General features: G+C 35.2%; 1 long non-coding RNA gene across 1 annotated transcript; it reads left to right on the forward strand.

The window, feature by feature from the left end:
* The first annotated feature begins 690 nt into the window (after positions 1-690).
* Positions 691-7,374, forward strand: LOC131574746 (uncharacterized). Its single transcript, XR_009276568.1, has 3 exons — positions 691-746; positions 3,021-3,179; positions 7,253-7,374. It is a non-coding gene; the product is annotated as an uncharacterized LOC131574746 (long non-coding RNA).
* Positions 7,375-9,089: the final 1,715 nt, after the last annotated feature.

Raw genomic sequence — 9,089 nt, forward strand, 5'->3', positions numbered from 1 at the left:
AAAAGCAAACCCCCTCTCTCTCTGCAGAACCCAGTGAAATTCAAATGTGAAATTCAAACTCCCACTGCTCAGGAGTTTCTTGCTGAAGTCACAAAGTTCTAAGACACTGCTACATTATATTGGTTTTCTACCATCATCATCATCTATGGTCAATGACTACACATAAAAACATTTAGCACAAGTCATCTTTCTGCTTGGCTAAACAGTTAGATTTGATATCAGTTTTATTTTTATGTCTTGCTTATAAAGTCTTTTGAAGAAGATCTTTCTGCTGCATGTATGTGTACAACATCTGAGATTTAAATTCGTTTTCCACAAGCATTTAAAGTTCTTCTTTTGAGTGCATATTATTTCATTTGGTAAAATACACAAAACATTTTGCTACACCTGCAATTACCTTCACATCCCCTGCTCCTCCTCACCCCCCAAGATTACTTGGAATGTGCAATTTCTTGCATTTCTAATCAATTTGCATCTCTAGAATGCTGAATTTGAAAATGTGTAGAGTCCTTGCTGAAATTCTGCATTTTATGTAGAGTGAACATTGCTTTGACAGGTATTTGTTGTCTTAGTGGTAAATGTTTTCTTTGTCAGTGTTTAGAGCTGTTTCTATGGCTTTTTTGATTTTCTTAAGGTTGTTAAAGAACTAGGTTTTAATAATTTGTGGTAACACCTTTCCTTTTTTTAAAGGTTTCAGATGATTGCACACTGAGGATGAATCTTCTCCAGTGAGATACTAATGCAAGGTATGTGGAGAAAAAATTTGCAATAGCATAGGTGGTAAAGCAGAGTTTGTAGGACAGGTATTCTGTTTACTACATTGAGGACTTAAACTGAAAAGTGAATCCAGATTCTATTTAAAAATAATTTGTGTGGGTTGGTACCCTTAATTTGAACTAAAAGTGACAAATAATCAGTAAATAAACTTGTGATTAAAGCTACTGCTTTATGTTACTCTAGCATTTTAATATTTGCATAGTTTTAATTGATTTTCAGGGATTGATTGCCTTTTGTAGATATTGCTTTAGTATGAAAGATTTTTCTTAAGTTTCTATGGAATAACACACACAGAGTTTCTCTCTTCCACCCCTTTATATGGTCTATAAAACATCATTCCAACTCTGTTTAAGAAGGCTAACAATTATTTCTCTGAGCTTTCCTTAATGGTTATTTTTAGCAAATACCTATATCCTTGTACTATGAACTTAATTAGGCATTTAAAAATATATCCCTATGACTGTTTTTCCCTTATTCATGAATATATCCCTTTTTGGCATCAAAAATTTTCGGAACAAGATTTTAAATAAATAAATTCAAGATTTTCAGACTTTAGAACTGCCTGTGTCTGTAAATAATCCTCCTATCATGGAAGAAATATATGTGGAAGATGGAGGATTTGTCAATCAATAACAGGAGTCTTTTATTGCTTAGGTTTTGCACCTCAGGAAATGTCTTTGGAAGCTGTCTGCTTTTTTCTCTTCTAGTCCTAACCACTTTCAGAGAAGCAAAGCAGGTTTCAGTTCAGCTATGGGTAGAGTTTTCCAAGGCTTTTTGACTGTCCTCATAAGCCAGATAACATTCCCTGGCCACTTTTTAGGAAGAGAGATGGCTGCCTTTATTATGAGCATTTTCTTGCTATTTCAAAGTTTACAGCTACTTTCAGATCCAAGATATTAAATGAATATGTTCTTGGTTATTAAAAGAAATGTATGGAATGCTCATTAAAAAATTATTTTAAGAAGAGAATGACATCCTCAGCTAAATATTCCCCCAAACTGTCTGAGGAGAAACTGAACTGTCAGTATTGTAAAAAGAACCCACTGATATGTTCATTGCCTTCCTGCTCCATGTGATGAAAATATTTTTCTCTTCAATATCATTTTAAAATTCTGTATTATATACAGAATATATGTATTAGTATAGATATTTATATATATCTATCTATATATCTCTATAGATACATATCTATATATCTATATATCTATATATCTATAGATATATAGATATTATAGATTACTACTGTTAGACTGTATTATTACCTATATTATATATTATAATATATTATACATTAAATAATTTCATTAAAATTTGATCCCTAAATAAAACTAAATACTCAGTTCTACTCACCTGTAAAATTCTCCATTGGAAAGCACAGCAGAATCTATTGGATTTATACTGAATGTGCCTACCTTATACTGCTTATAAAGCAGTAAAAAAGCACATTCTGAGCAGGAAAAATATTTAAAATATATTTTTTTAAAAAGTTTGAATTAACATGGCAAATATGTAGCTGCTGACATCATGGGTTGTAACCAGTAGAACTCTGAAACTGCATCAAGTTCCATTATAGTGCACTTTTCCTTGACTCAGTAAATTAAAATACAAAAAAAAAAAAAAAAAAAATTCATTACATCAAACTTTCTTCTTTCTCCTGTCTGGCAGTCCATGTATCTGGTTGAACAGAAAACACCACCTCTGCCTTTTTGTAATTTTTCAGAATAGTATCTGGGGTTTTTTGTTTTGAGATATATATAAATACACCCCTTCATAGGTAGTTTAGGTTTTTTGAACTGTAGTTCACTAGGAGTGATCCTTTTGCCTGAATGAAATTCATATACATGAGGTCAGAGTCGTGAAGAAAAATTTTCTGCAGTAGCTTCTCCTTAAGTTAAACATGTACTGAGCTAGGCAATATGTATTGTTCTTATCTTAAGGAACTTCTGCATATTTGAATAAATGCTGGAGAAGGAATGCATAAATAGGAGGGGAGGAATCCCATAAAGTTCAACAAAGGGAAATGCCAAGGGCTGCAGCTGGATATCCATAATCCAACCCACAAGTACAGGCTGGGGTGGCAGGGAGTAGTGAACATGAATTCTTATTTTTCCCTGTAGAATTCAATGGGTGGATAAGAAGCAATGGACAAAAACTGAAGTGTGGAAAATTCTGCTTCAGCAGAAAAAAGAAAAAAGAAAAAAAAGTTTACAGTGAGTTGTTCTAATGCTGAATTTTGTCCAAAGATGTTTTGGAGTCTCATGCTTGGAGACATTCAAAATACACTGCAGAAAACCCTGACCAATGGTCTTGCTTGACCCTTCTTGGAGCAGGGATTCAAACTGGAAAAACCTCTGGAAATCCCTCCCAGCCTCAGCCATTCTGTGACCCTGTGGAGTCAGCAGGTGAGCTGCAGTAAGGTATAGCAGAATTATCTGTTTTCAAGAATTTTAAGCATAGTGGGGCTGAGAAAGCCTTCTTGGCCTCTCACTTCCTGGCTGCTGCAATTGCATTTGTACAGATTTCTGTGCATGAGTCAGCACTGAATGTTTTGAAAACAGAGATGAGTATCTGGAGGTGGGTCAGCATTTAAAAATGCAAATACCCAGGAAAATTATAAGTTTTTAATAAAAGACTTTCTTGACTTGATAAGCATCTTCCAGTTGTGGCACAGCTCCTTGTATAAGTGTGGGAAAGTTTCCCAATAACAATTATGAGCCAAAAAAGTCATCATAAGTCCAAATACTTAAAAAAAGAGCCTGATTTCATACTTGGAAATAGAAATGTGACCTCAGCAAGGTGCTCACATAAAGGCAGAAGGAGAAAAGGGGGAAAAAGTTGGGACATTTTCAAAATGAGTTTGAAAAATGCAGCTTCTTCATTTGTGATGGCTTCCTCTGCTTTTCCAGCATTTCATGGGTTGAAGCTTCCCCAAAACTCTTAATGGCAAAACTTGTGCATGGATTAGATTGCTATCGCTTTGTGCTGTGCTTGCATTCATCAAGATAAATATTAAACAAAGAAGAGAGATGGAGAATCTTGTGTGGCCCAGATGGGATGAAATGAAACTAAACTGCTGTATCTCTCTGTCTTAATGAAGTTATAATTGTCACAAATATACATGCAGTGCACTCCTTTCCGCTGCATTTGCATTAAATTCCCTTCCATTTCTCTCTTTACTCCTAAATGAGGAGCAAAAGTAGCCTGTTGTTACTCCATATTTCTCTTTTGGTCTTCAATTTGTCCACGTTTCAGTTTTGTCTCTGAATTGAAGAGCAGATGGAAAGCCTAGATATAAGTTTCACGTGACCAGAGCCGTTCATTCATTCCTAGCTGAACATTCACATGGAATTAAATCACTTCTAGAGATTGTTTTAAAACAGGGAAGCACTTTGCTGTGTTTTATTCTGAGCTGGTGGAATTTACCTAGAGGAGCTGAGGCAGCACAGTGAGCGTAGGGAGGCTTCTGGTGCACGATCAGAGCCGTGTGAGCATCGCAGCAAGTTTGACATCCATTACCTTTCTGGTTCTGTGGAGATGCTGTACGTGATTCCTCTCCTGCAGGCCATCACAACTTGTCACTTCTGGTTGCTGTTGGCTTGGATTTGCTGTGGCCCCACGCACTGCTGTTTGCAGTCACCAGCTGTGTTGTAATGTCTGGAATTGTGTGTCATTCCTGCACGTGAAAGGATTGAGGAGTTAAAAATAAAGGCTGTGCAGCTCTCTTTTTCTGCCTGGAAAAATAAGTTTCTACAAAATACAAGATTGTAATTCTTCCTAGTGAGTAAAACTTTGCTGAGTTCTTTTAGCCTGTGTCCTGCAAATGACAAAATTTAGGTAGCATCATTAATGAGCAGGACAGTCATTTCAGTCCAAGCCAAGTTACTTAAATCTATTAATTTTCTATTCTGTCCTGTTATAAGCTATTCTAGCTAAAAAAAAAAAAAAAAAAAAAAAAAAAAAGGAGAAAAAAAAAGATGTGCAGGGTGGTAGAAGTGAAGAAAGAGGCATAAAGTGTGTTGGAAAACTACCAAATGTCCCCTGCAAATGGACCCTATTCAGAATCAGTAAGCGTATGATGAGTGAAGTGGTTTTGAATATCGCCTTTAGATTCCATGCTGTTACAAGGCCAGCCCCGAACATGGCAACTCTTATTTCCACACACAGTACCTCTTCACTCTCAATTTAACCCAAAAATCTGATGAACCCATTACTCCATACTTGATTTCATGGAACAAGGAGTAGATATAGTTACAAATGATCAATCACAAGCCGTGAACCAAAGCAGCAAGGCATTAACAATTCACACCATTTCGGTCCACTTGCTCGAGCAGAAGATGTGCCAGCATATTTAATGCACAGCTACTTCCTTCAGCTCAGGAAAGACATGACTCATGCTCATTTTAGGAACTGAGGAGACCTCATAGGTTTTCATGCCTGCTAACCACCGAGGGTTAGAGTTTGCACTTCTAAACAATTAACACAACCAGGTGTTCAGTAAAGGGCACAGCCACGGAGAAGGTTTTAAATTAGATTTTGCTGAGGTAAAAAACAAACTGAAGGACGACCAGAGGAGTGGTTCCCACACACAAAAATAAAACAACCAAAAAAACAAAAACAAAACCAAAACCACTAAGTTGTGTTGTACAAATTTGCAGTTTGCAATCAACATCTTGTTCAGCAGAATTGTAACGCTGCAGACCCCACAGGCATATGCCGTCAATTTAATGGGATCACTGGAAAAACGAAGCAGCTGTGAAAGATTGCTTTAAGTACAGCAATCGTGTTCTTGTCATTCTGTTCAATGGTGGAAAAATCCAAATTCGGATAGGCATCAGTATTTAAGAAAATGACTGCTAAAGCATCTCTCATAAGTACCTTGGGGACAATAGGATTTGACGTATAGCATATAAACAAAAGTACACAGCAGCTGTTAGATTAGTTCTTCTTTGAGTAAAAACACCCTGATGTAATTTAAGCAACAGAAGAAAATGCATGTTCCCCCTCATTCAGTTTCCCTGAATCTACAATTTCTACGAAAATTACAATTTTGGACAGTGTATGCCAGTTGCCCTGGACAAGGAACTGCATCATGGTTGTTAAAAATTAAAAATGTGGAGCACTGTGAGCACTAACTCAATCTTATGCCCTCAGTGATATATATTCATAGATATAGATTAGATATAGATATCAATCTAAATATATATATATATCAATCTAAATATATATATATTTATAATATATATAAATTTTATATATATATATATACACAAGTACCCAAGGACCTTCAGGAAAAAAGCCTCATCACTAGAAAGTATATAAGGAATTTTTAATATTTTGGTCATATTGAAATACCTTTGTTTCCTCCAATGGAAAAAAATGCTGATGATTTATTTCTGGTTGTTCTGATGCTGTTATTTGCTTAAAAATATATGTATTTTTGCCATTTGGTACCTTATTTGCTAAGAGAAATTGATGGAGAAAAGAACTCGGCATAGTATAACAGATAATGATTAAAATAAATGATATAATAAAAAAGGATGTCTGTGCTCCAATAAGGTCATAAGTCTAGAGTAAGAAAAAAGTTAAGAAACTGAATTTTGGGGGATTTGCTTTTCAGTTTTTTGCAGTCCACTGGTGTTGATTGCAAATTGCCAGAGGGTGATTTTCCCATTCTTTTACAAGCATCCTGCTTACTTTTTGTGGATACCTTAGTGGATTTCATCCTTTCTGTCACTCAATTTGAGAAAGATTACACTCATAATTTTCAGCAAGTTTAAAGACAAGACAAAATAAAATCCAGTTTTTTCTCTTCCATTTGCCACAGTGGCATCATGCTATTTTCTTCATCAATTTAAAATCCCTGGGTTTTGTTTTAGGGAAAATTTCACATCTCTTTTCTTCAGAAGCGTGTAAAATTACACTGTAAAACAATTATTTTCTTCAAGGAAATTCGATGTTTGTCATGTGATTTGAAGTCAAAAAATCAATAAGGGGGAGAATAAAAACAATAAAGGTGTTTACACTGTTCAGCTTAGCTGAGGAGCAAAGTTCCTTGGGTACTCTCCTTTTATCCATCACTGACTCTCTAGCAGATGAGACTGCTGCAATGGGAGAAATTAAAAAAAAAAAAAGAAGCAGTTTGGTTCTAATGCAGTATTTTAAATTCTACATAAAAGTTCTAAAGAAAATTGCCTATAATTTAAAGTGTTTTCCATAGCTTAAGGCTGCCTTCCTTTCCTCTCTAACCTCCTGAGAGACACATCAGGATGAGTTGTTCCTGAAAGTCAGCCCATGCACTTTCCTCCAAGGGTGAGATTTACCTTCTTTTGCTGTGGTCAACACTTTTATTGTCCTTCCTACTCCTGCCTCATAACTCAGGGTTTGTAATGTTTGATCAGCTGGAATGGACTGCGTAACACTTCACAATATATCTGTAAATCTTTTGGAAATTTCCTCTTTTCACCTTGCTTTGTAGATTGTTTTGTGTAAAACCACAGTACCAAAGCACTCCTGTGGAGTTGGGAGACATTTGGTGAAGTCATTGCTGATGCTCTTTCAGTTTTTAAGAGGTTCAGACTAACACCTCCCTTCTTTTAGCTAAGTCACCAAAATGTGAGTCTGGAAGTAGGCAGCTGTTCATTTGAAACTATTCTTGCATACCTACATCAGTTCCAACCAAGAACAACATAAATGTTCCTAAACTAGGGAGAATTTTTGAACAACTGTGATTTTTAATTTTTTTTTTTTATCTCAAGGGCTTTTTTATCTTGAGTATCATCTGGAATCACCACACAGAATAAAATTATGGAATATTTCACTGAAAGTATCCTCCTCTGAAGTGACTGCTCTGGTGTTCTACCTTTATTCCTTCAACTTTCTAGCCACATATTTTTGTACTTAAATGAATGCTTAATAACTTAATACCATTGATATTTTGATTATTAAAAAGGAGGTCAAAAGAAGGAGGGGAAAAAAAAAGAAAGAATACAAGCACTTTGAGACTGTAAATCTGGAAACAATAAGGTTGAGTGTGGAATGAAGTAAATAACATTATGGATAAAGTCAGCTGATGTTTATGGAAATGGTTATTGCTTATGGAAAATTAGTTGGGTCTGATTCTCAGTGTTGCTGAGTAATTTGGGTGCTAGGTGTGTCTGAAAAGGAATCTTTAGATCTTTAAAATCCAAACTACTCCAGAAAATCTGGGAACTCTCCCTCTCTGGTCCTGAAGGTCACTACCTTCAGACAAAGTGGATCAACACTGATGCATTATACTGATAATTATTTGTGGGAAAAAAAAAAAAATCTGTGGTAAAACTAAATTATTGTAAGTATTACAACTGGTGTTTCAGATATAACATTCAATGCCAGTGTACAAACATTTTTTCACAGCTATGTTTCAGTCTACTCACACACTCCGAAAATCAGCATTATTTGTCTTGATCTTCATTTCCTGTGAAGTTTATCCTACGGTAACTAAGTTAAAAAGCACTGAATAAAAACCACATATTCACTTCAGTTATTTGTAAACCTTCCAAAGACATCACTAGGATCAGATTTACATCCTTTTATTTTGTTTGAACTAAGTAAGACTATGACCACTCCTCATCACACAATATCACACAACATGAAACATAGATTTAATTCTGGTTCTGCTCACTGGAGTAAATTCACCCCTACCAGTGTTCCTGGTCAAATCTCATTCATTATCTCACCTAATCTACTTAATTTAATGTCTGACTCCCATGATAAGAAGTGCATTACTATTAGAATAGTCTGGAAATTAATTCAGTTCTTGTCAATTTGAGATAATTTTTGCTCATGTTCAATTGCATGGCCATATCTTGAGAAATCAGGTTTTAAAAGCAAGTATTTAATAGTCTGTTGTATGTGTTCAGGTTTGGGGTCTTTGCTTTATGAAGTATTTTCAAAATATCTTGCAGTATTTAGGATACTTCATAAGAGCAGGTTTACTCTTTAGAGTAATCATAAGAGATTAGGATTATCATTAGGATAATCATAAAACTAAGTCAACATGCATATTAACTTGCTCAGTGAATCCTCTGTTTTATTTTGTGAAGTCTGGTCTCCCTTTAGATGAAAGAGAAGTGTACTGTATGGAAGCTCTCAGGAGTGCTTATGTGAGAATACAAACAATTACTGACTAGCTGAAAATTTTATCATGAAATTGTGGAGGTCAGAAGACCTGGACTTTAACATGATTTTTTTAAAAAGTAATACCTTTCACAAAAAAAACCAACACAGTTTTGCTTAAGCATGTGCTTAAATAATTCCTAAAATACACTGACTTT

This window comes from Poecile atricapillus, chromosome 1 (genome assembly GCF_030490865.1).
Source record: "Poecile atricapillus isolate bPoeAtr1 chromosome 1, bPoeAtr1.hap1, whole genome shotgun sequence".
Taxonomy (NCBI): Eukaryota; Metazoa; Chordata; class Aves; order Passeriformes; family Paridae; genus Poecile; species Poecile atricapillus.